The following is a 23,980-nucleotide window of genomic DNA, read 5'->3' as shown; positions in this document are numbered from 1 at the left end:
GTAGAAGTTACATATGATGATTTCCATAAAATGCTAAAGCCAGCTAAAGATTGTTATTCATATTCAAAATACAACTATGCGAGGAGAACGCCATGCCAGGCTGTATAATCACAGAAGACAGAATGCATCAGTTTACTCTGACTTTAAAAAATCACTAGAGAGTATTACTCTGACAAGGCTGATTTAGGCAGTAAACAATGACCTACTTATATCATTGTAGAAAAGATATCCAGGAGATCTAGGTTAACAAGCTACAAAGTACATTTTTATTGCTCAAAGCAGCAACTCAGAATAGTTTGAAGTAAAAGACTTCTATTTTTAAACTACTGCAACATTTAAAGCTGGGTTTTCAATTTGTCAACCCATATAAAAAACTGAATAAAATAGCCTGATTAGTGGCAAACAGAATTCAAGGAAAGATTTTTTTTAATGGATCAATGGTGTAGAAAATTTGGTATCATCTGAGCAGACTTAAAATAGAGTATATATTATGGAACAATACAGAGTTCCTCATTACTGCAACTACCTTGATGAATAACAGCTAAAAATAAACTTCAAAAGCCTGAGGGTCATAATGGCCTATCAAGTGCGATGAATACTTTATCTAGCCCAGTTTTCAGGTGAGATGAACACTTCATTTAATCCAGTTGACACTTTCACAGTGTCATTTTTATGTTGCCATTTTAACATGCTTTTGAAAGTTTATGCTTCTCTTATCACTGAAGCCCAAATTAGCCAATAAATGAGCTTCTAAGCTGATAGCTATGACTGTAATAATGATACCATAGAAGGATATTATTTTGAAATATATACCTATGCCCTCTTTTCAGATTCGGACCCTCTTCCCTACTGGTACAGCAGCTACACCTTGTTGCCTTAAGGAAGAAAATCAGAGACAAGTTACAGTAGAAAATTGCTTCCCACGTGGTGCTAGTGGTAAAGAACCCGCCTGCCAAGGCAGAAGACTTAAGAGATGCGGGTTGATCCCTGGGTGAGGAACATCCCCTGGAGGAGGGCATGGCACCCCACTCCAGTAATCTTGCCTGGAGAGTCCCCATGGACAGAAGAGCCTGGCAGGCTACAGTCAATATGGTGGCAAAGAGTCAGACATGACTGAAGCGACTTAGCATGCATGCATCGTAGAAAATTAGAGCAGAAGGTTTTATCTTAGATTCCAGGCCGTTAGTGTATCCAAAGCAGAAAGAAGCCAGCAGCACCCCTGAGCTCCACACAAACATGACCGATTAAGGAAATGCTCTTAGTCCCTCTCTGAGAGGAGAGGATCCCCCCTCCGGGCTGAGTTGGGGGAGCCCTGGGGAGACCTCAGAAAGGGACTCTGTACTCGGACCTTCTTTACTCCCCACACTCCTGCCAGCTGAGGTCGGGAGTGAGGTGACCCATGGCAAAGAGCAGAGGGGGACTGCAGCCTCTCTCCCGGGGAGAGCCCCAGGAGGGCACCAACCTCTGGGTTCCTCTGCGCACAGAGGAGCAGGCTTGGCAGCAGCTGGAGTAGAAACAGCCGTGCCTCACGTCCCGGTGATCAGCTCAGTCTCTGAAAACGGCCAAGCCCCAGAGCAGCCAGTGGACTCCATGGGTGGAAGAGGCACGCAGACCGTTTCCCGGAGCTCCAGCAGGATGCCTCGCACCTGCGCGGCAAGAGTCCGTGGACCCAAACCGGTGTGAGGGAGCCAGCCGCAGACCCAGGCCCAAGCGCCAGTCTCAGCCACTGCTCGCCCAGACGGCACCAGTGAAGACCAACTCCTGGTCCCACGCTGAGTGACGGAGTGTTCTGTCAGCCGGACTGAGGACCAAACCCCCATCCCACCTCCAGGAACTGGATTCTCTCCACCAAGACTGGTTAAACCGAACCCTAACGAACGAAGCAACTGTTCAAATATAATTGAGGTTGCACAACTATTTCATGGATAACGTGTATTCTTTTCCCCTCAGAAATTATTTAAATTACAAAAAATTAATACTATCTAGAGTTTATCGTTCTCATCCCTGCATGCTTATCTCCCGGAAGAAGCAAATGGAAGTGACTGATGATTGTAAGGGAGTAGACACTGACGTGGGCTTCCCTGGTGGCTCAGATGGTAAAGAATCTGTCTGCAATGCAGGGGACCCAGGTTAGATGCCTGGATCAGGAAGATCCCCTGGAGAAGGGAATGGCTATCCACTCCAGTACTCTTGCCTGGGAAATCCCATGGACACAGGAGCCTGGTGGGCTACAGTCCATGGGGTTGAAAAGAATCAGACACGAATGAGCGATCAACACACAGACACACTTAACCCTAGATGTGTGTTATGAAAATAAGTTTTCTCTCTGTGACATACCAATAGCTGAAACTTTACAAAGCAGCAAACACTTGAAAACTGTAAGAAAACTTAAGACAATTACTGAATTAAAATGAGCAGGAGAGTGGTGCGAAGTGTCTTCTGCTTATACTCCTCACATTCTTGCTGCCTCAAAAATGAGAGTTAGTTACACTTTGAGGAATTAAGGAACTAATCTCTGAACCTGCAGGAAAAGCTCTGCCATATGTTTGTTTTAAGTCACAGAGGGCTTTAGTGGGTTCACAGGATACAAAGGAACAAGGAAGGTCTTGGAAGAGCAACACCTCCTAATAAATGAAGACAGAAGACTGGCCTGGAGAAAAGATGTGGACGGTGAGGAGACAGAGGACACGGGAGAATCTTGGTCTTAGCCTGGCAAGGACTGGCCAGGGAGGCTGGAGGAGAACCAGGAGAAAGAGGGGCCATCAAGAAAGACAAGGAAAGAGAGTTTCAGGCAAGAGGTGTGCTCAAACGGTAAGACGACTGGGAAAAAAATCATTTCTCTTCGACAGTGTATAATCCCTGTACTGTGTAGTGTTTAGTGACCCAAATGTCAACAAGGGTTTGAAGACCAAAGTTTAACTCAGAAAATGATATGGCAATCGCAGCATCCTCAACAGACATGGTGACTCGGATAAGCTTCAGCCTCTACTCCACGCTTGAAGCTGAGCAAGATCCTCAACAAATGCTTCTTGTGACTCGAGAACAAGGGGAGTGTGGGACCACATGGCACAATTTCAACAAGTCTACCTCAGCCAGGCTGAAGGGACGCTTAACATACAAGTCTCAGGCCCAGAATCTTTGAATTTTCACTGCTGAGACAAGCTAGACATTGGGAATTGGATGAAAACCACAGCACCCCTTCACATAACATGTGACTCTGTATGGGAGAGGAAGTGACTTATATTAACACTGTCCTTTTGTGTTCTAGGCTCATCCTGAACACTATTTCTAATTAAGTATGAAGCATTTATACTATGTACCACTGGTCGATAAGAATTATGAAGTACTTAGAAATCTGCTTGTTTGCTTTTTTTTTTCTAATCAGTTTCTGTTAGAAACAAATTTCAAATTCATAAAAAGTTGCAAAAATAAAAATATTAGAAATAACATCCATATACCTTTTACTGAGATTCATAAACTGTAAATATTTTATCCTGTTTGCTTTATAATTTTCAATCTACCTATTGATTGATCCATCCATCCATTACTTATCTTTGTATATGGTGTGTGTGTATATATATATATATGTATATATTTAACATATATACACACACACTTTTAGAAAGTCTTTTTGTGCATTCTGAACTACCTGATGTTTACTCTTGCTGGATATAAAGATTATATGTACTAGGGCTTCCCTGGTGGTCCACTGGTTAAGAACCTGCCTGCCAGTGCAGGGGACATGCGTTTGATCCCTGGTCTGGGAAGATTCCACGTGCCATGGGGCAACTGAGCCCGTGTGCACAACTGTTGGGCCTGCACTCTAGAGCCCGCGCTCTGCAACGAGAGAAGCCCGTGCACCGCCAACAGAGAAAGCACGTGTGCAGCAGTGAAGCCCCAGTGCAGCCAGAAATAAAACAAACCATTTTCTTAAAAGATCAAAGGTACTAAATTTGCCTTGAGACTGTGAAATATTAAGGCACTGATAAGATCAAAGATACCATTTAAAAGAAAATACGAAATATAAAATCGAATTCTAAAACTAGTTAAATTATAAAAGCAATGTAAATGATCAGAAGACCCACAAACCCTGCCACATGAGAGGAATGAAAGGGGTAACGTGCCAACCAGTTTGTGTTGGCATCATCACAAACTGGTTGGCACGTTTGTGCCATCATCAGAAAACATGTCTTTATAATTACGTGAACTCATGCCCTAAACATTCTCACAAATTAATGGCCAGGTAAAGAGACGGCAGGCACCAATTATCTACGTCATGAAAGAAATGAAAAGAGAAAACATGTTTATTGGACATCTCATGTCTGTCAGCCAGGTTATATAACACCAGGAAATATGGCTAATATCACAGCAGCAAATTATGTGAAGGTGTGCTTTTAAAATTTTAACAGGTAAATTAGTGATCAGCTAAAAGTCTGGTAGAATGAAACACAGGACTTTAACTCCTGTTTTAACTGTTTAAAAATTTGTTTCATTTAGTAAATAGTAAGTGAATGTCTATTTTCAGACTCTGTTCCAGGAGCTGAGGACCCAACGATGAGGGAAACTGAGATGACCCTGACTAGGAGGGTCACAGCTCAGATGGTTTATCTCATAAAAATGCTTGGGATCCACCCCAGACTGCCTCGGAGTTGCTGGGGTTAAGAAAATAACAATTCAGGGTAGTGAGCCCTTATACAGGGCTCAACAAGTGCTATGGGAGCCTTGGCAGGTAGCTCAGAAAGGCTTCTTAGACAAGAGTCCTGTGAGCTCAAAACCCAAAGGAACACAGGAGAAATGACCTGAGCAAAGGCTGAACAACAATTTAGGATTAGAGCCATTAATACGACTTTTTTCACAAGCATTTACCTTTTGTGTGGGTGTTTGTGTGACTTAGACATGAAATCTAGATCTCATTTGAGCCCATGTGAAAATAAGTTCATTATGAGTACCAATCACTGAAGGCTTGCTCATTTTGGAGCCAGTTGTTAGGCAGACCCTGAAGCCAGGCTCTGAGGCAAAAATCCAGGTTTTAAGCTTTTGGTATAGCGTCAATAGGCACAATCCAAAGAATATAGTTTACACGCTGAAAGAGGTCAACATCAGTCCATACAGTGGCGTTTAGAATCCAGTGTTTTCAGCGTCAGCACCCTCATCAGCAGCTATCATCACAGGGACAATGTTATCTGTATCTGAATCATATCTAGAATAGCTGTATCTTCTTATAAATGCATCGGGTTGTGTACGTACATGCTCCACCTGATATGATACCGTGGGCAAGCGCTGAGCACTGCATTCCTATGTGTGCTCTCACACATCTCTGGTCTGACTGGCGTAAAACATGGACTAGCTTATACGATGCCCCATTAAGATTAAAGTGATTTGTAGTTTTAGGGTGCCTCGGAAGAAGAATTCGGACAGGTACAATTTATTTTTACTGCATATTTTTGCAATATGCATGAGGCATAACAATTTACAGAAATTTTAAGATGTTTTATTCTGAAAGGAACATAAATTTTCGTTTCACCTTCTTTAAAGCACCCTTGTTTAATGATCATGACTGACCTTACTGTGTACAACCTAGAGTTACCCGAAAGGTGCCAAGTGTTGTATTTTGCCACTCTCTGCACAAGCACCCAGAGCCTTTGGCTGCGTGTCACCCTCTGCCACAGGCATTCAAAACACCACAAGGCGCTCATTCTTCTGCAGCAGGTTAAGGGAGAGACTTTCTCCTTTGTTAGTCCTTTGTTTTTTCTATAATAGACACACACACTGGTGTTTCAATCTATCTAATAAAGGTCCTCTTCTCAGGTGGCACTGATAAAGAATCCACCTGCCGATACCGGAGATGCAAGAGTCGCAGGCTTGATCCCTGGTCTGGGTGGGAGGCTCCCCTGGAGAAGCCAATGGCAACCCTTAGATTTAAAGCTGTATCTGTCTCATCTCAGTCACGGCCCCGTCTGCATTGACCAGCCCAGGGCCTGGCACACGGCAGATGCTCAGTAAGTATTTGTCAAATGAATGCACAAAAGAACGAGCTCTCTCATGTACCCTAACCACGGATTAAAACCTTTACTGGATTAACTTCTTATGTCCTTTATTGAATTCACCTAAAATATGTATATTACGTAAGTACTGGTTGATCCAAAGGAACAGAACTGATGAACTTCAGCATCACGTGTGCATTACCACCAAGGATTCTGAATGAAAAATCGGGATGCCGAGACAGAGGCTCAAATCCCAGGTCAACCAGGACCAGATTCACGCAGTGGCAATGTCCCTTTTGCCCAACATAGATACAATGTAAAGCCTTGAGCTTCTGAGTACAAAGAGGGGTTACATGCATAGCTAAATGCATAGTTTCATTGTGTTATCTTGTGAGTTATTTTCTCCCTTCACTAAAGGACTATTTCTATAGAAGACTTGAGACTCTTAATGTTAAAAACAGGCTATGTCTCTTCTGGCACAACTGGTGATAAAGAATTTATTTTATAATATGTATTTTACATGAAGTTTGATATTATTCTTTTGTGAACTGATAGAGAATCACGATCAGGGTTTTAATTTATGAAGAACATTGTGCAAACTGCGAGATTTTTTTTTTTTTTTTAGGTAAAGAAGGCATGTAGGCTCTGGTGGAACAGTCTGAAGTTCCTTCATGTGCAATTACACATCACAGGAAACATAATATTCAGTAAATAAAAATTCAAGTAGGTGTTAAAATTTTAATATTAAATTAAAAAAGCCAGCCTATAATAGCAATATTTCTGGAACACAAAGAAGAGCAAGACATCTTTAATTAAACTTGTCACGGTAATCATTCATTCCACTCAGATTTAGAATGACGTGGGGCTTATATATATATATATCTTAACTTGCTATGAATCACAGTAAACTACAAGCTAAAAATGATACACTATATGAAGTTGGAGGATTCATTTTTAATTTGCCCTATATGCACTGGTTCTCTCTCCGACTTCAAAGGTCCAGAAAACCTCCTACTTTTTCTAATAGTATTGATGAAATATCTTAATGTATAATATGACTCTCTAATCCCTAATTCCTGTTTCTAACACAGATATTGATATACCTATATATACAGATATAGCTAAAAGATTTCTAACACAGATAGATATTGACATTATACTTTTCCCCTTAAAAATCACCAAGAAAAGTATTTTTAAAAGTATCAAACACTCTACAAAAGTAAAATATTTAACTCTTATTCATTAAAATACTTTTTGTTACTACTGTATTCAAAAAATAACTAATCATTAACATAGTTACATTGGTATAATTTTACTTAGAGATGAAACATTAACAATTAAGTCCATCATAATAATTTTCTTCTCGTTATTCACATATATGACTTATTTTTTTAATTAAAACTTTTTTTAAACAATCTATCACTCTGATTTGTATTTGTTTTTCTTTTTCTGATCATGCTGCATGGCTTGTAGGATATCTCAGTTCCCTGACCAGGGACTGAGCCTGGGCCAAGACAATGAAAGCCCAAAATCCTAACCACCAGGCCACCAGGGAAGTCCTACATATTATTATTACAATGTAATATCTCTTGTTTCAATGTTATAATATTAAGTATCAATTTTACTGTAAAGATATGAATTGTGACATCGCATCTCATCCACACTAATAGGTACAAACATCCAAAATTATATTCATCATTTCTCTAATATAAAAGTGCCTCAGAATTCTAATCCACACATTTTATGCTTTCTGTTCATACTAGTTATAACTCACAATTACATTCTAAATTTAGAACTTAAATAGTTAAATAAAACTACCTCCCACCTTAGGTAAAGTTCTAAAAATAATATTATAAGAAATGATTTAAAGCACTCAAGTTAGTTACCATGGTGACTGTTGCTATCTAATAATTTGGGGGTAGGAAATTGTTCATCATTATCTTTCCTTCTATAAATAAAAAGAGCAACAATCTTGATCTTTTTAAATAAAAGCAGAAAGACCTTCTAATATTTTATTTCTGTGCTAGACAAGAAGGGGAAAGGCCGTTTCTGGAGCAAAGGACATTCTACAACAGGCTACTGAAACATTTCTATAAGTATATTTGCTCTACATTTGGTCCTAATCAGTCCACGTCTGACTGTGGACTCCCGAATATTAAAGTGATTCAATGTGAACGACAAAGGAAAAGTTCCTAAGACTCCAGCCACTGTGTTGACTCAGGATGCGCCTGCCTGCTGGAAGTGGCTGGCCCCATGCTCTCCTCTGCACTGCTGCTGCTGCTGCTGCTGCTAAGTCGCTTCAGTCGTGTCCGACTCTGTGCGACCCCATAGACGGCAGCCCACCAGACTCCCCCGTCCCTGGGATTCTCCAGGCAAGAACACTGGAGTGGGTTGCCATTTCCTTCTCCAATACATGAAAGTGAAAAGTGAAAGTGAAGTCGCTCAGTCTGTCTGACCCTCAGCAACCCCATGGACTGCAGCCTTCCAGGCTCCTCGGTCCATGGGATTTGCCAGGCAAGAGTCCTGGAGTGGGGTGCCTCTGCACTACCAGAGGGCAAGAACAGAAGGCAAGAGGTTTCGCTGGACTGTAAACCTCCCACACGTGACGTCCCCCTTATCAGAAGAAAGTTTCAGAGTGATTCAAAGTCTCTTGGAAATGCACCTTAAGTGAGGTTCCACCTGAGCCTCGCTTTTGTGATTAATACCTATGACAGTGACCACGGATCTTTAAACTCTAGCCCCCGATGTGGCGTAGATGATTTTGCGACACCCAGGAAGCATACTGACATGCATGGTTTTTGTACAGGAAAGCAGGGGAGGTGGTGAGGGGGCAAATTGCTGGGGGGACCATTTCTAAACTTGGGCTCTGTCTTGGGAAGGGAATGCACACAAATGTTCCTTCTCATCACATAGTTCACCTCAAACAAACATGGGGACCACCATTAGAGACGGACCCAGGGCTCAAGCTCCAGAGAAATGGGGAAAAAAAAGAAATTTTCAAGACTGGTCAGTAAGCATTTAGCGTGGTCTTCCCAGGTGGCGCAGTGGTAAGGAATCCACCTGACAATGCAGGAGACACAAGAGACGTGGGCTCGATTCCTGGGTTGGAAAGATTTCTCGGAGTTGGAAATGACAACCAGTGTATTCTTGCCTGGAAAATTCCATGGACTAGAGGATCCTGGCGGGCTACAGTCTGTGGGGCCTCAAAGAGTCAGACACGACTGAGCACACACACACATCAGAGAGAGAAAACCTCCCTGGATATATAATTATTGAAGACTATTAAAAAAATAAAAAGGAAAGCATTAACAGATCTTAAGACTGGCAATCCTTTGCATTTAGTATTAAGCCCCCTGAGTGAAGGAAGCAATTATAACACAGAATTCTGCAGAGAAGAGCAGCTTTGGACACAGACCCATGTCTCAGAGGAAGAGGACAGGAGCTAATTCAGAACCTGCATGAGAAAAAAAAAGAATGTATAGAATAAAAAAGAAGGTATTTCCCCCATCACTTTTGGCTAAGGGTTTAAAAAATCTTCAGTGACAACGGATGGGGGAGGTCTGAACACCACACTACCCAGGAGCTACAGCTGAAACGGATGGGGGAGGTCCGAACACCACACTACCCAGGAGCTACAGCTGAAAGACTTTCAGTTGTGTATGCGCCTGTGGGTGTGTGTGTGTGTACATGAGCGTCAACCTGTGCAGATGCCACACCCCGCTTCTTCCCTCGGTTGCCAGATGCTTGTGGGAGAGTTCTGACCGGCCTCTCTCCCTACTGAAACAATCTAATCTGATCACTATATTTGGGGTGCAGGGGGTTTATCTGGCAGAGATTTAGGAAAGGAAATAAGGAGGCTTCCGGCCAAGGTCACATTTTGACAGGAGTGAAATTTGACGATGGTTGCTCTAATGACTACCTGGCACTTAGTTTACTATTTATCTACTGCTCTCTCATGTTCAGACCCGTTGGCTGAAAACTCTAATAGAAAGATGGACGAGTAATAAATTCACGCCTCCAAGCCCTAGCCCAAAGCCATAACTAATGTAGGGAAATAAGAAATTACACTCCAATAGCACAGAATGAGAGGTGAATTGGCAGATAAAGTCTGAGAGGAGAGATTACAGCAGCTTGTCTTATTAATAAAAATTCTTAAAGGTAACAACATTTTCAAGGGCAGTGGAAGCAAAATTAAAGAAAAAAAATTCTCTGAACTATTTGACAACCAAGCCTTCACCTGAGCATTTTTTTCAGTCCCTCATGTATGGCTTGATTTGTCTGATTTAGAATACAAAACAAGTGTGAAACAGTCCATTCCAATATTGAGTTTATGCAAATCCTTAAAATAATCAATATCGCTAATAGGAGGTCTAACGTGAAAGTGCACCAGCAGAAGCACCACTCATTTGTAAGCAATAAAATCTGTTTCTAGCGTGGTTTCGTTTATCAGAAAGAAGGTAACTCGAGTTACGAGAAGTCTAAGTGCGGTGAGCCGGCTCTGCTGTCTGCGACTGACTGCTGCTGCTGCGTGCACGCTCAGCCATGTCCAACTCGTTGCCACCCCATGGGCTGTGGCCCGCCAGGCTCCTCTGTCCACGGATTTCTCAGGCAATAATACTGGCATGGGTTGCTATTTCCAGATCCAGGGGATCTTCCCAATAGTGGGCAATAACATGCTGGCTAACCTTTCTTTTCACGCACAGTGTTTGGCCAACATATCAAGGTGCTTTAAATGTGGCCTAATAATCACATGTTAGTCACTCAAAGTTTTGGCACCAAATTGGGTGTTAAGCCAGTTAGTATCTAGGAGAACATTCGGCCTGTTAGAAGTTAGCGTTAACTCTTCACAGGTTCATTATAATGAAATTTAGTGCATTTTGGCTTTAGTGCATTTAATGGCATTCAGTTAGAACTGGGTATGGAAAAACAGACTGGTTCCAAATGGGGAAATCAGGACAGGAGTACATCAAGGCTGTACATTGTCACCCTGCTTATTTAACTTAATGCAGACTACATCATGTGAAATGCTGGGCTGGATGAAGCACAAGCTGGAATCAAGATTGCCGGGAGAAATATCAATAACCACAGATACACAGATGACACCACCCTTATAACAGAAAGAGAAGAAGAACTAAAGAGCCTCTTGATGAAAGTGACAGAGGAGAGTGAAAAAGTTGGCTTAAAACTCAATATTCAGAAAACTAAGATCATGGCATTCGGTCCCATTACTTCATGGCAAATAGATCAGAAAACAATGGAAACAGTGAGAGACTTTATTTTAGGGGGCTCCAAAATCACTGTAGATGGTGACTGCAGCCATGAAATTAAAAGACACTTGGTCCTTGGAAGAAAAGCTATGACCAACCTAGACAGCATAATAAAAAGCAGAGACATTACTTTGCTGACAAAGGTCCGTCTAGTCAAAGCTATGGTTTTTCCAGTCGTCACATATAGGCGTGAGAGTTGGACTATAAAGAAAGCTGAGCACCGAAGAATTCATGCTTTTGAACTGTGATATTGGAGAAGACTCTTGACAGTCCCTTGGACTGCCAGGAGATCCAACCAGTCCATCCTAAAAGAAATCAGTCTTGAATATTCATTGGAAGCATGGATGCTGAAACAGCAATACTTTGGCCACGTGATGCAAAGAACTGACTCATTGGAAAAGACCCTGATGCTGGGAAAGATTGAAGACAGGAGGAGAAGGGGATGACAGAGGATGAGATGGTTGGATGGCACCACCAACTCAATGGACATGAGTTTGAGTAAGCTCCGGGAGTTGGTGATGGACAGGGAAGCCTGGTGTGCTGAAGTCCATGGGGTCGCAAAGAGTCGGACACGACTGAGTGACTGAACTGAACTGAACTAAGGATCTAGCTGGGGTCCAAGAAGGTCACCTTGCTTCGCTTCACTGATGGTTTCATGCCAAAACAAATACCAGCAACATCTAGCAGTGATCTCTAAAGATTTCTAAATAGACTTTGCTTTAGACATTCTGACAAATTTATGCTTCCCTGCTATTGACAAGATTATATAGTTTCATAGCATTATGTCAAGAACAATTAAACAATTTCTTGCTGACCTGTAGTAACATACTCAGAACTAAGACATGCATATATTTGCTGAGTGAATGAAAGTGACGGTCTAGTAAGAAGTGCTTCCTACCACTAAAATTTATAAAACAATGATGTGTGGCCCACTGTGAATGAGTCAGTCCGTATTTATTAAGTATCTATATGCACTGCGCACTGTACTAGGTGCTGGAGAACCAGCAGGAAACCAGACATGCCTTCACAGAGCACACGGTCCAGCCAATCAACTGTCCACCAGGCAACTTCATCTGCTACCTGAAAAAAAGAAACTACTCTCAGAATTAAAAAAAAAAAAAACAAAAAAAACTACCCTTGGAATTCTGAGCACCTAAGAACTAGATGCTTTTGAACTATGGTGCTGGAGAAGACTCTTAAGAGTCCCTTGGACTGCAAGGAAATCAAACCAGTCATCCTGAATATTCATTGGAAGGACTGATGCTGAAGCTGAAACTCCAATACTTTGGCCACCTTATGGAATGAGCTGACTCATTAGAAAAGACTGTGATGCTGGGAAAGATTGAAGGCAGGAGGAGAAGGGGAGGACAGAGGATGAGATGGTTGGATGGCATCACTGACTTGATGGATATGAGTTTGACTAACCCTCAGGAGATGGTGATGGACAGGGAAGCCTGACGTGCTGAAGCCCATGGGATCACAAAGAGCTGAAGCCCATGGGGTCACAAAGAGCTGGACACGACCGAGTGACTGAACTGAACTGAACTTGGAATTTAATATTCTTATTGATTTCTTAATAATCAAATTCCACACATGGAAATAATACACTTAAATCAGGAAGAAAACATATCAAGTAGAACGCTCAGACTTAGTAGTAATTACTGGAATCTGACTGAGTCAGGCTTACACTTGAACTGCAAGTGACTTTACTACACAGTAAACTAGTTTCTGTACTTTCACTTCTTAATTAACTAGTTAGCTTTCAAATGTGCTAATACAATTGAGCTTCTGATGGACTGATATTCAGGCTTTGAGGCCAAAATCTATATGACAATGAGGGATAATGCACCTGCGGTATATTTGGACACTTTTCCCCAAATCTCTGTAAACTTCTCTTTGTGCAGACTGTCCTTGGAAGACACTTTGTTCTGTATAAAGGTGGGGGGATATTTAATGGGGCTCATGGTAGGTGAGACTGAAGATTGTTGTTCAGTCCCTAAGTCTTTGCAACCCCATGGATTGCAGCACACCAGGCTTCCCTGTCCTTCACTATCTCTTGGAGTTTGCTCAAATCAAAGGTAGATGCTAGGAAAATCTGGATGGCTGTATTTGCAATTTTTCTTGATAAGGTTTTCCCCAAATAATCCAATAATAAAAATTACCTGCTTGCCTCCTCTTTCCTGTGAATGTTTCCTATAATCTGTAAAAGTTTTATTACAATTTTTTACAGTAGTTTCTAATTTATTAATGTACCTATGCATATTTGTAAATAAATCAGATCAGATCAGATCAGTCGCTCAGTCGTGTCTGACTCTTTGCGACCCCATGAATCGCAGCACGTCAGGCCTCCCTGTCCATCACCAACTCCCGGAGTTCACTCAGACTCACGTCCATCGAGTCAGTGATGCCATCCAGCCATCTCATCCTCTGTCGTCCCCTTCTCCTCCTGCCCCCAATCCCTCCCAGCATCAGGGTCTTTTCCAATGAGTCAACTCTTCGTATGAGGTGGCCAAAGTACTGGAGTTTCAGCTTTAGCATCATTCCTTCCAAAGAAATCCCAGGGCTGATCTATAAGCACCTAATTTTGTGAATGCCACTGCTGTAGCAGAAGCTAGTTGATGCATCCCCATTGTGCTCACCCTTATTCAAGCCCTTATTCTTTCCTCCCATTCTACTGGCCTCCTACAGACTTTTCTCTTCCCTCCCCGCTCCTTTCTTACTTAACTGCACTCTGAAAATGGCCGGCCTCCAGCTAGGGTTAACTTGCACCTGATGTCTACTTTTCCAAGACGACACCCCCAACACTCATTTTCCTTGCGAGCATTCTTCATTCCAAAAAAGAAGGTCATAGAGTGATCATCTTAAGCTTGAAGGCCACCAGAACCTGTTCTGGAACCACCTGACACCAGCCCTAATAATCTCAGTGATTCTAGGAGGAAAGAAGAACCCCGAGACTACAGCAAACACTATCCTTATGTACAATTTTCAACCCTGAAACCTCAAGACCCTGTCCTACTTCCCAGGAACAGGGCCACAGTCTTGAGAGCAGCAGTATGCTCTGGCCCCCTTTGCCTGGCAAAGTCATAAAGCTACTCCTTTCTACTCCACCAAAGCTGTGTCCAGGCTTCTGTTAGGAACAGGTGAACAGAGGCCTGGTTTTTCAGAAACATAACCATGTTTGCTATTTTTTCCATCAAATTAAAAAAAAAAAAAAGGTAGATACAGGAAAGCTACATGGTATCTCACTCAAATTATGTATACATTATTATTTGTTTAAAGCCAAAAGACTGAGCAGGAAAGAAATCTCTAGAAATGGCAATTGCTTCATAAGCAAAAATGGGAATGGTATACTTAAATATCTTCTTCCTTCTTGATTCTCAATTCAACATGATTAATTTTTCTTGGTATGTTGGTATATTAATTTCTGTTTGTAATATTGATAGCATTCTAGTGTTCAATTATTAAAAAAAATATATACCTATAATTATGAATCTGTATTTGTATAATGAAGATATTCCAATAATACATTTATTAATTGACCAGTAATTCCACCAGATTTTGGTTAACCTCTTTAAAATTATTGTACAGACAACAATACTAATATCTTTTGTTAACCATTTAATAATTAAGACCCTGATGCTGGGAAAGACTGAAGGCAAGAGGAGAAGGATTTGGCAGAGGATGAGATGGTTGGATGGCATCATCAACTCGATGGACATGAGTTTGAGCAAGCTCCAGGAGTTGGTGATGGACAGGGAAGCCTGGCGTGCTGCAGTCCATGGGGTCGCAAAGAGTTGGACATGACTGTGTATCTGAACTGCACTGAACCGATATGTATGGCTAAGTGCCTCTTAGTGACTTAGAGACTGAACAACAACAACAAAGGCAGTATGCTAACTACTCGGCAAGCATTCGCTGCACATAGAACTTAAACAGGCGAACGCGCACTTACGTGATGCAGGGCCGTGTGGGCGTGAAGGGAGTGACAGTCACCGCTATGTCCAGGCTAATGAAGTTCTGGAGAGCCAATCCCATCCCCAGAGACCTTTAAAAAGGGAACCCAGGTTTCATAGACAATCTCAGAGCGTCTTCTAGCTCAGTAACTCTGTGATTTGCTTTATTTTTATAAAACCACATAGACTACAATTCCCTACCATAGCAATCAAGAAATAAGACAGAACACTAAATAATCATACAAAAAGTTCCACATACTTTCAAAGAGGATTCTTATCTTCAGGTATATTTTCAATAATTTGCAAATTATAATGTACAGTCTCAGAGTGATAATAAAATATTATGGAATAATATTCTTGCCGAATATGTAGTTGTGTTCTGAATATGGCATTACTGACAGTGAATTTATCAAGAATTAGGCTTCATGGTTCTTAGCTTTCCAACATTGCAATTATATTAAAAATAAATCTTTGACATCTTACAAACTACTCAGAAAGTCTGTGAGGTATTAATTTTATCATGGTAAACAGAAGGGCCCCCACGCCCTGCCATGACTTCTTATAACTACAACATTTATCTGAGCAAGGGCAGATCACACATTCATTAGTCTCTGGCCTATCTTTTCAATGAACACAAAAAGCATTCTTTTTTTCTGACAATAGGCTGAATGGAAAAGTAAACGTCATGAAAATTAAATCTCATAAAATAAGGATTAGCAAACTCGAAACTAATAATATACCACATACTCTACATCTTTTTTGGTCTGATTTATTATTCCCAAATAATAACTTTCAGTCTTGCAGACAAGGTATTCTACTGGGATGTGCTCAGCAAACATGCTCTAAGACTTTAAGGATATGTTAGATTGGTTGACTCACAGTATCAAAGAATGTTCTGAGCCAGAAAAAGATCTGGAAGCCAAGAGAACCCAACCTCTTCGTTTGACTGATAACAAAATATGTCCACAATTATGTGGGCGTTTTCCTTCATGGTTATTCCAGTGGCAAACGCCAACAACTCTTGGCCATTCTCTCTCTCTTTCTCATCGTTCCATAAAGATGCCCTAAAACGGTACTGACCAAAAGGTCCTCATCTCACCATGCTTCTCTGCACAAACAATACCTAAAAACAAAGAATAAAGGGAGGTGAGAGCCAGTCCCCTCAGGTTGGTTAAGTGGTTATGCTATAGTTTTGCCAATGCTAGGGCTCCACCGCTTAGAGAGCTTTTCCCCAATGGAGGAGGTGGGTGAGATCAAACTGGTAGGTGTTCCAGGAAACTGCAGGGTCATGACCTGACTCCCAGGACTCCATTCACTGAGATACGTGGGTGCAGTAAGGGGAAAAGTTTACCATTTTAATGTTCAGTTCTAATGTGTGCCAGTTGCTAACGGAAGACTACATTCCTCTCAGGGACAGCTCCTCTTTTGTCTGGAAAAATATGTCAAGCACATTTTGATCATGCAAAGATGGGCCTTTTGACCCATCTGAATGGGAAGGAAGAGACAGGGAGTCAAGTTGCTCTGTGCATCAAAGGGGGATGCTACCAGGCTTCCCAGTGAGGGACCGAGAAAGAAAGGCCCCTGTGGCTCTGCAGTGAATCAGGGCTGCGGACAGATGACCACGGGCTTCACTGCAGGGCTGCCCAGAGCTCACCTATTCTGTTGCCATCGTTACCCCCAAAGGCTTCAGGAAAAACGAAAAAAAGTCTGCTACTATGGTTTCTGTTACTAGAGATCTTGAGGAGAGATGGCAATGGTAATGGATGGAGAGCCAAGACGATCCCACAGGAGGAATGTGAATCAAAATAAAAACAGAAGAAATACAAGAAAATAAAAACATAAAACAAGAAAACAAGTGGGCAAGGACTGAGGCTTCTGAGAGGGTGTGAGATAAAGTCTCAAATCATCTAGCTTGGGTGCCCAGGTGGGCTAGAGGACAGGGGAGCGCTCAGGTGAGACACCTCTGGTGCACATGGAGTGTTTAATGCTGTTACTGATGTCCAGTCACTCAGTCGTATCCGACTCTTTGTGACGCCACGGACTGCAGCACGCCAGACTTCCCCGTCCTTCACCATCTCCCAGAGTTTGCTCAAACTCATGTCCATTGAATCGGTGATGCCATCCAACCATCTCGTCTTCTGCCGTCCCCTTCTTCTCGTGCCCTCAATCTTTCCCAGCATCAGGGTCCTTTCTAATGAGTCAGCTTGTCCCATCAGGTGGCCAAAGTATTGGAGCTTTAGCTTCAGCATCAGTCCTTTCAGTGAATATTCAGGACTGATTTCTTTCAGGATTTACGGGTTTGATCTCTTGCAGTCCAAGGGACTCTAAAGAGTCTTCTCCAACACCACAGTCCAAAAGCATCGATTCTTTAGAGCTCATTCTTTTTATGGTCCAACTCTCACGTCCATACATGACCGCTGGAAAAACCATACCTTTGACTAGATGAATCTTTTCAGCAAAGTAATGTCTCTGCTTTTTAATACACTGTCTAGGTGGGTCATAACTTTCCTTCCAAGGAGCAAGCGTCTTTTAATTTCATGGCTGCAGTCACCATCCACAGTGATTTTGGAGCCCAAGAAAGTAAGGTCTGCATTGTTTCCATCGTTTACCCATTTGTTTGCCATGAAGTGATGAGACTGGATGCCATGACTTCTTATTTTTGCATTCCAGTCCCCTAGCCTGGCGTGATGCAATTCATGGGGTCGCAAAGAGTCGGACACGACTGAGCGACTGATCTGATCTGATCTGATCTGATGATGAAAAGGACATCTTTTATTGGTGTTAGTTCTAAAAGGTCTTTGTAGGTCTTCATAGAACCATTCAACTTCAGCTTCTTTGGCATTAGTGGTTGGGCATAGACTTGGATTACTGTGATATTGAATGGGTTGCCTTGGAAACGAATGGAGATCACTCTGTCATTTTTGAAACTGCACCCAAGTACTGCATTTCGGACTCTTCTGTTGACTCTCAGGACTACTCCGTTTCTTCTAAGGGATTCTTAATGTTGACCCACCTGCAAAAGAGCCCTTCACAGTGCTGGGAGGACAGAAGCTGCACCTGTCCTCTGGTCTTCCCCAGCAGGCCCTGCTCCTCAGCTAAACTTTCTTTATCTTTGCTAGTTAGCACCCAACAAATATTTATCAAATGCCTATCATGTGTCTTTCTGGAGAGGAAACACCTCTGAAGTACAGTCCAGAGATTTTGTTTGGTTTTCCTGATGCACCGATTCGCTTCCTTTACTCAAACACGAACATGGACCTTGTCTCATGTCCTAACGTTCCCATCCTGTTGTGAGTATCAGCAGCATCTTTTGGTTTAGGTGAAAGTATATTTCCTTTGTATAATTTTTCTGACAGAATCCTCCTCCCCCTCTTTCTCTCCCTTTCCTAGATAGATTTTTATTGTAATAGTTCCTTCAAGTTCATTCTGGAATTAGAAACGCCAATAAGAATAGATGAAATCTAGTTTACAGAATTTTTTTTTCCCTATGCATTTGCCAAGCCTCTCTTGTGGAAAATAGAAAAAATGAATTGTCTGAACCTCAGATTCTGAGGTGTAGAGAACTATAAGAAGTTATGGCAGAGGTGTCAGATTTGGAGGAAGTAGGGTTTCTATGTTACTGAGGACAGTACCTTGCACATTCGTGTTGTCAGATTGTATATACTTATTTATTTTAAATGTTATTACAAAGACTAATTGGAGCAGAGTAGAGCTGGTTAGAGAGCCTTTGGGCTGCACTTGTCTTCAGTAGATTTCTAAAGAAGTGAGTAGGTGAAATCAGAGCCTAAGGGAAATCAGTTGGCAAAGACTAGAAGAAGCTTATGCTGCTCTCAATAAATGTGTAGCTTTCACCACAATTATTTTAAATGAGCAGTTTCTCTCACCAAAAGCATTCCCTCTGTTTTTCTCCCACAAGTATTTTTCATCTCTCAACCGTTCATTTGTTAGTCCATTTGATTAATTAGAATGCTCAGGTCAAAATGAGTTTAGGTTAATTTAATTTCTTGGTTTTCAGAGTGATAACTAGAAAACCAATTCTGATTCAATCTTTCACTGCTGAACGTATTCTCAACACCCATTAGATCATTTTTCTGCCTTAGCAAGTAACAGTATATTAAACATAATTTAGTATCTTTTCCATGAGTCATAGAACATCGGTATCTCTGGTTCATTATTTTAAATGAATCATAACTTCATGGTTTTATAATATGAAAAGTGGGCTAGCTATTTACTGACCCCAGCACCAACCTTGTAGGCTGATTTTTAAAATAAATCCTTGTTATCTTATTTGTTTTCTAGTGATTTTATGCTCTTTCCCTAAAAGTAGAGCAAAAAGAAAAAAAAAAAATCTAGCTAATTAAAGGTTCTATTTAGCTATGTTCTAGTTAATTTGAGTCTTTCTAAATACTAATTGCATGAGGCAAGTTAAATTTATCTTACAGAAGATGGGCCTTTTGTAGAATAAATTTAAGGGGTTCTGAGTCTCACTTTCAAATAACTTAAATTATATATGTGATGTACTTTAACCAGTTGAGGATTAAATAACAGGGTTTAGTAGGACTACAAATCTGGACAGCTACAGTCTAAGCTTTTTACATTCTTCAGTAAGTTTAAAATAAGTCAATATAGTTGAAACTTGGTGTATATATAAAAAAGAGAATTCTGTTTCAACAGCCCTTTTAATTTACCATGAGAAGTTTTAATGTAAAGTATATTAAGATGCTATATCCCTATTATCACATTCTAAAACAGTAGGCAAAAGCGTTACACTAGCATATTCAGCAGAAATATATTATTTTCTTAACATACTTATGCATCTTAATAAAACTTAATTTTGTAAGAGCCAAGGTGGATTGGATAGGCACCCTTCAAATTTATGTGTCAAACAGTACTCTGAAGGCAAGAGTGTGGCCCAACCAGTGTATGGCAAATATTGTTGAGAACAGTCCAGCCAGAGCAAGAATTTGGCCATTTTCCTAGATTTCTTGAGGTTTTATACTATCCTAGAGGGAGTATATGACACGTACTCATAAATGCTCAGTTAACATTTAGTAATTGGTAAGAGAGTCATTTGAGGTTCCGAAAACTCAGGGCAGCCATAGATCTTTCTCTTAGTCATCACCATGCAACTCTAAATGTATTTCTGCCCAAATTTTTGGTTGAAAGATTCTTCGATATGATAGGAAACAAAACATAACTGCATATACTTGATAGATCAGCTATATGAATATAATAGAATCATACATGGAACTTGCCAAGAATTGTTGAACAAATGTAGTCAGCACTCAGTTAAAGTGTGGGAATAACTAAAGCATAGAAGCTGCTTCTACCTGTAGTACTGACTTTACCAGAAAAGATTTCCCAACCAACTGAGTACCCTTGGAGTTAAAAGTCAACATCTGTAGGAACTGAAAGCTTATTTAGTGTGCATTAAACACTCGGTTGCATCCAACTCTTTGAGACCCCGTGGACTGTAGCCCACCAGGCTCCTCTGCTCATGGAATTCTCCAGGCAAGAATGCTGCAGTGGATGCCACTCCCTTCTCCAGGGGATTTTCCTGACCCAGGGAACTAAGCCGGGTCTCCTGCATTGCAGGCAGATTCTTTACCATCTGAACCACCAGGGAAAGCTTATATAAGTGAAAAATAAATTATGTAAAATCTATACAGACCTAAGGGTTGATATAAACTTTGAAACACAAGCTGGAAAAAAACAAGAATTTAGGGGTTTTTTTCTTGAGTCTTTTTTCTTAAAGACAAATGTACAGATAGGCAGTTAGAAAGCATTTATCTGTCTGTCTCATTTAATATATTTCTCAGTTCAGTTCAGTCACTCAGTCATGTCCAACTCTTTGTGACCCCATGGACTACAGCACGTCAGGCTTCCGTGTCCATCACCAACTCCCGGAGTTTACTCAAACTCATGTCAATCAAGTTGGTGATGCCATCCAACCATCTCACCCTCTATCATCCCCTTCTCCTCCTGCCTTCATTCTTTCCCAGCATCAGGGTCTTTTCCAATGAGTCAGTTCTTCACATCACAGGGCCAAAATATTGGAGTTTCAGCTTCAGAATCAGTCCTTCCAATGAACATTCAGGACTGATTTCCTTTAAGATGGATTAGTTGGATCTTCCTGCAGTCCAAGGGACTCTCAAGAGTCTTCTCCAACACCACAGTTCAAAAGCATCAATTCTTCAGTGCTCAGTTTTAAGGTCCAACTCTCACATTTATACATGACTACTGGAAAAACCACAGCTTTGACTAGACGGACCTGTGTTGGCAAAGTAATGTCTCTGCTTTTTAATAAGCTGCCTAGGTTGGTCATAACTTTTTTTCCAAGGAGCAAGGGTCTATTAATTTCATGGCTGCCATCACCATATGCAGTGATTTTGGAGCCCAAAAAATAAAGTCTGTCACTGTTTTCATTGTTTCCCCATCTATTTCCCATGAAGTGTTGGGACCAGATGCCATGGTCTTCGTTTTCTGAATGTTGAGCTTTAGGCCAACTTTTTCACTCTCCTCTTTCACTTTCATCAAGAGGCTCTTTACTTCCTCTTCACTTTCTGCCATAAGGGTGGTGTCATCTGCATATCTGAGGTTATTGATATTTCTCCCGGCAATCTTGATTCCAGCTTGTGCCTCATCCAGTCCAATATTTCTCATGATATACTCTGAATATAAGTTAAATAAGCAGGTTGACAATATACAGCCTTGACATTCTCCTTCACCAATTTGCAACCAGTCTGTTGTTCCATGTCCAGTTCTAACTGTTGCTTCTTGACATGCATACAGGTTTCTCAGGAGGACAGTCAGGTGGTCTGGTATTCCCATCCCTTTCAGAACTTTCCATGGTTTGTTGTGATCCACACAGTCCAAGGCTTTGGCATAGTCAATAAACAGAAGTAGATGTTTTTCTGGAACTCGCTTGCTTTTTTGATGATCCAACGGATGTTGGCAATTTGATCTCTGGTTCCTCTGCCTTTTCTAAATTCAGCTTGAACATCTGGAAGTTCACGGTTCACATACTGTTGATGCCTGGCTTGGAGAATTTTGAGGATCACTTTGCTAGCCTGTGAAATGAGTGCAATTGTGTGGTAGTTTGAGCATTCTTTGGCATTGTCTTTTGGCATTATCTTTATTACCTCCACCATAGTTTAGCCTCAGGTCAAACAACAGGGAGGGAACACAGCTCCACCCATGAACAGAAAATTGGATTAAAGATTTACTGAGTACAGCCCCGCCCATCAAAACAAGACCCAGTTTCCCCCTCAGTCAGTCTCTCCCATCAGGAAGCTTCCATAAGTCTCTTATCCTTCTCCATCAGAGGGCAGACAGAATGAAAACCACAATCACAGAAAACTAACCAATCTGATCACATGGACCACACCCTTGTCTTATTCAATGAAACTATGAGCCTGTCATGTAGGGTCACCCAAGAAGGATGGGTTATGGTGGAGAGTTCCAAAAAAACGTGGTCCAGTAGAGAAGGGAATGGCAAACAACTTCAATATTCTTGCCTTAAGAACCCCCTGAACAGTACGAAAAGGCAAAAAGATAGGACTGAAAGATGAACTCCCGAGGTTGGTAGGTTCCCAATATGCTATTGGAAATCAGTGGAGAAATAACTCCAAAAAGAATGAAGAGACAGGGCCAAAGCAAAAACAACACCCAGTTGGGGATGTGACTGGCGATGGAAGTAAAGTCTGATGCTGTAAAGAACAATACTGCATAGGAACCTGGAATGTTAGGTCCATGAATCAAAGCAAATTGGAGGTGGTCAAACAGGAGGTGGCAAGAGTGAACACCAACATTTTAGGAATCAACAGACCAAAATGGACTGGAATGGGTGAATTTAACTCAGATGACCATTATATCTACTACTGTGGGCAAGAATCCCTTAGAAGAAATGGAGCAGCCATCATGGTCAATAAAAGAGTCTGAAATGCAGTACTTGGATGCAGTCTCAAAAACAACAGAATGATCTCTATTCATCTCCAAGGCAAACCATTTAATATGACGGTAATCCAAGTCTATGCCCCAACCAGTAACGCTGAAGAAGTTGAAGTTGACGGTTCTATGAAGACCTACAAGACCTTCTAGAACTAACTTCAACAGAAGATGTCCTTTTCATTACAGGGGACTGGAGTGCAAAGGTAGGAATTCAAGAGGTACCTGGGGTAACAGGCAAATTTGGCCTTGGAGTACAAAACAAAGCAGGTCAAAGGTTAACAGAGTTTTGCCAAGAGAATGCACTGGTCATAGCGAACAACCTCTTCCCACAACACAAGAGAAGACTCTACAAATGGACATCACCAGATGGTCAATACCAAAATCAGATTGATTATATTCTTTGCAGCCAAAGAAGGAGACGCTCAATACAGTCAACAAAAACAAGACCGGGAGCTGACTGTGGCTCAGATCATGAACTCCTTATTGCCAAATTCAGACTTAAATTGAAGAAAGTAGGGAAAACCACAAGATCATTCAGGTTTGACTTAAATCAGTATATTTCTATTTATATATTTATTGATTCTTAAATTCCTAGGATCAACAGGATACATATTAGCACCCAGAATCACGCATGGTTTGTGATCAGCAAACAGGTGTTGAATGAAAAGTATCTGTTTATCTTAGAGTTTTCTTTTCAGCACTACTCTGCGCCTTTAATAAAATGATTTCTTTTTAAAATAATATCTTGCATGTCAAACTATGATTTCATTATGAAAATCAAGCAGCAAATACAATTGGCAGTCAAAAATTTTAAATGTAAATGTTT

General features: G+C 41.2%; 1 protein-coding gene across 4 annotated transcripts in view; it reads right to left on the bottom strand.

Annotated features, from left to right (window-relative positions):
* PACRG (parkin coregulated) overlaps positions 1-23,980 on the bottom strand; it is a 531,317-nt gene that overhangs the window by 397,451 nt on the left and 109,886 nt on the right. The window lies entirely within an intron of this gene.

This window comes from Bos grunniens, chromosome 9, assembly GCF_055505025.1.
Source record: "Bos grunniens cultivar Pamir isolate PY7600 chromosome 9, Bosgru_T2T1.0, whole genome shotgun sequence".
In the NCBI taxonomy this organism is placed as follows: Eukaryota; Metazoa; Chordata; class Mammalia; order Artiodactyla; family Bovidae; genus Bos; species Bos grunniens.
The sequence above is the reverse complement of the archived record's forward strand: the minus strand, read 5'-3'. Positions and strand labels throughout refer to the sequence as shown.